The sequence below is a fragment of the Citrus clementina genome, unplaced genomic scaffold (genome assembly GCF_000493195.1).
Source record: "Citrus clementina cultivar Clemenules unplaced genomic scaffold, Citrus_clementina_v1.0 scaffold_6, whole genome shotgun sequence".
Classification (NCBI taxonomy): Eukaryota; Viridiplantae; Streptophyta; class Magnoliopsida; order Sapindales; family Rutaceae; genus Citrus; species Citrus x clementina.
Genome location: NW_006262139.1, coordinates 4,098,345 through 4,102,891, shown reverse-complemented (window position 1 = coordinate 4,102,891; position 4,547 = coordinate 4,098,345).

The window sequence follows — 4,547 nt, the reverse complement described above, 5'->3', positions numbered from 1 at the left end:
CTTGGAGAGCACATTGGTCCAGGCAAGAAGACTGGATATATTCTTTAGGGTGTGGCCGTCTGGTAGAGATCAGGGTGCGAATACTACGGGTAAAGGAACTGGGGCGTTTATATAGCTGGTAAGGGCTGATGAGAGGGTAAGAGGATTCACTGATTTGGGCGGATTCAGGGATGTAGGAATATTCTACAAGGTTTTCAATCTTATTGATGGTATGAGAAGTGCAAGATTTGGGCAAAGAAAGGGTAGAAGAAAGAGTAACAGGATTGGAAGAAGATGAAGATGAAGTGGAAGCCATGAATAAGAAAATCTCTCTCTACTCCTGAAGCACTAGAGATCAAAGGAGAACAAAGAATTAAATCATACCATTTTGGGCAGTAAAATTGGAGGTTAGAAAACCAAAAATTTTCAAGGACGGGTAGGCTCTGATACCATTAAATCTATTGTAGAATAGATCAATGGTGACGAGTGTCTATCCCATGAGGAGGTGGATTTTAATTGCGCGTAGAGTTAATTTTCTAAGTGAGTGGTTGGATTTGTGGTGGAATTGATTTAGATTATCCTAAAATTTAAAATGGCAGGAATCAATTAAAGTGAAAACTATTAAAATGAAGCGCTTGAATTTCTAGATTCGCACTCAACATGCACCATGGGCTTAATATTCCTTGCACTCCTCATGAACCACACTCTATTCAATATGGTGCTAAGGGTTTACCATGCCAAATAGTATTAACCTTGCACTAGGGAGACAGTTACCTAGTACGATATCAAGCAAGATTATTACTATTTGTCGATGAAAAGTCAAAACATCCACATAAATCAGAGGGAAAGAGAAAGTAAATTTAACAAATTAAGCCCATGAAATATGTTGAGACTCACCTTCAATTCAAGCTTGAAAGAAAATTAGCTACTCATAATTGAACTAGGGGTAAAATGAGAATTTATTAAAATCGTAGAAAATACAAGACGAAGAAGGAATTACAGAAAATAGAGTTAAAAAATGAATTCAGGGTTGTCAAATTAGGAGGGGAGCCCCCTATTTATAGATACAATGAGTAAATCAAGGCCATCAGATTAAAATATTTTGGATGCTCAGGATTGCGCCACGTGGTAAGTTCTGATTGGATAGAACACATCATCAGGGCCATCATTCTGTGTAATGCATGTATCGTATAAACGTTTTTTGGTCCACTAACATACTGCCACGTCATCAGTCAACTCCACATAATCATTTTAGTCCAATAGGATCGTGACCCACCATCGGTCAACGCCGCATAAGCAGTCAATGCCACATCATTCGTCCAATCGAATGCTACCATATCATCGGTCCGTATATGTGAATAGTACCGTACATGTGAACAGTGTCGTTTTCACTTTTATGCTCCTCCTAAGGTTTTCAACTGTCTTGAGTTCAAAATTGTTGTCCGTTTTGCTGTCTGATTTCTCGTTCCTTTTGAAATTGACCATGATGCCCCCTAAAATACATAAAATACTTAATTATAATAAAAGTAGGGATGTTCGCGAGACTTGGAGTGCAAAATGACGATTTTTTATTTTATAAATATACACTTTCTAGCACTCAACACACCCCCCAACCAGCTTATTGCTAGTCCCTAGCAAATTAAGCGAAGATAAAATTCAAACCCAAATTGATTTTTTTTTCAAAACAGTGGTGTTTATTCAATCAGCCTAATTATAGTAATTAAATAAAAGTATAAGCATTATCTCCAACCTAAAGAAATATCACCCCCACATCAACCATCCATATGAATCAGTCCAGTAGACTTTGTGACGGCTATAGTAATCAAGTCACTTTCAAGAATGGCATGTCAAACCCCAAAATCTCACCAGTAGTAGTGACACTCACAAAAAAATTAAACCTAATAAAAATAGTCACTCCAATGAATGGTAAATTGAGAGAAAATAATAAAGAAGTAATATCATACACTCTCATCAAGATGAAAGAAATATGCCCACAAGTTAGAAATAACACGATCTTAAGTAAAAAAAAATGCTAGTCAAACTAATGTATTCATTTTTTTTTATGCATCACTATATAACTAGCTTTTAATTCAGACTATAGTTCTTTAAAATTAAGAATGACTTTTATTAGGACGTAACGTAGGGTAGGAGCATGGCTAACAAAGGAGGGGAAATAGGAAAAACAAAATATATGTTTGAGAAAAAGTAAAACTCTTTTGGCGAATAAAAGGTACATTTCGCTTATTTATTATTATTGTTATTTTTCTCTCTATTTTTTTCTTTTTTTTAAAAATAATTTTTTTTGTATGGCACAACTTTACTAAAAAAAATAATTATTTATATTTTTCTCAAACATGAATAGGTGATGGAATTTGTAAGACATCGGGTAATATTCCAAATCCGAGTGGGTCAAGATGATAGGTTGACAAAGAAAAGTTTTTTTTTTTATAAAAGGCTCAAAAGGGTTAATTATGGATATTCACAAAAGAGATGGCTAGAAAGGCTCAAACGGGTCAAAGATGGCCTTTCCATCATCTTTTAGGGCTCTAAATAATCTTCCATATCTACGAGTTAGATGGATCTTCAGATGTAGCAACACATTTTTGTTCTCTTTTTTTTAATTTTATTTAACCTTTTAGAGGATTGACTCAAAGGAAATCTAGAGATCATGTATAAAATAATAAATTGCTAAACTGTATGAAGAATGAGAAAAAAAAAAAGGGTTACTCTCCAAGAAAAATGACCTTCAGATGTAACAACACACTTTTTTTTCTCTTTTTATTTAGAGGATTGACTCAAAGGAAATCTAGAGATCATGTATAAAATATTAAAGTGCTAAGCTGTATGAAGAATGAGAAAAAAAAAGGGTTACTCTTCAAGAAAAATGACAGGCTCAAAAACTCACTTGGTATTTATTATGACATGTGCATTCCTTCAAGCAACTCATATGTCTCCGACATCAACATGTAGAGTAGCAAACATGGTGTAACATAACTCAAGACCAAAGGTAATACAAATACTAAAATTTGAAAGTTATCATGTCATCCAATGTTAAAAGATCACACAAAATTGCAATTTTTTTAAAATGACATTCTACCCCAAACCTATTCTAAACATGAAAAATATGCATTCAGAAAGGTGAAAAATGATATAGAAAAACTAATTGGTAAAAGAAGAAGTTAGAAAGATCATACTTAAAATGACCGTCAAAGCTTAATAATAAGGTAATAAAGAAAAAAAGAAAATGTTCGGAAAGTTAATTTTTTTTTCAAACTAAGACGATGCGTTTCTAGAGTCACTACACTCCATGTTCAGCCATCTTCGACTCAAAATTTGAAAGTGTATATTTATAAAGGAGAAATTAGAAAGAATAAGTTAGAAAAAAATGATTGTCAAAGCTTAATAAAGAAAAAGAAAATGTCTGGAATTTTTTTTCTTTTTTTGTTTTTTGTTTTTTATTTTTTATTCCAAACTAAGAAGATGCGTTTCTAGAGTCACTACACTCCATATTCAGCCATCTTCGACTAAAAAATTTAGTCACGGTTAGTCTCTACAACAAAAATCAGTAAAAACTTCACCAAGATTGAGACATTCTACAATTGTCAACTATTCACTCCCCCCAACCAGAATGAAACATTGTCCTTAATATTTTAAAGAAAAGAAGTAGAGTTTAGAAGACATCACCTGGGTGTTGAAACATAGAAGAAAATATTTACAAGCAGAGAGTTAAATCTAATTTGCACTTCTTACACGGTTACTGTTTCCATAATTATTTGGACACTCCAACACAAAGGTCCTGGGATCTGGCTCTGGTATATAAGCTTGTAACAGATCAAGTAGCTCATTAGCAGTATGAGCACAAATAAAAAAAAATTTCGCTGTGGAAGGAATGAAATAGTTTTTTATTGCATGGTTAAGAAATGCGATAAAGCCATCATAAAAGTTATTGAAATTTAACAAACCGATGGGTTTTTTGTGTATGTTCATATGGGCCCAATATGCTAATGTGATAAGTATCTCTAGAGTTGCAAGATCTCCTAGTAGGAAAATAAAAACATCAGCATGATTTAGCATTTCAGTTATTCTCTCTTGCATATCTGTGACAACTAACTCTTCTCCAGTTGGTGAGTCAGCCCAAAGGTTTTAGGGCTCTTGGGATAATGCCTAACACTTGGCTCCCTCTGATATAAGCAACTTCTGAGACCAGTTTTGATAACCCTTGGCCACCTCCTCCATATACCAAGTGTAATTTTCTTGCTGCTATGCTTCGACCAAGATCTAAGGCTGCCTGAACGAACTTTTTCTATTTGCCATAATTAAACTCAGGGAGTAGCTACCAGTGGGATACTTCTCAAAAATAATTTGTGAGTGCTTAAAAAAAATCATATTTAAGTATCTTAGTGACAATTGTTCATAGCTGTGTATGAGGTGGCATGTCTGTGTCAATTAACGCGTAAAGCACATGGCTCAAGAGTAAAAAAGGAAATAGTAAAAAGAAAAAAGCAAACAATGATAAAATAAAATTATTAAAGACAAGTATGCAAATGATAATACAACAGTAAAATAAA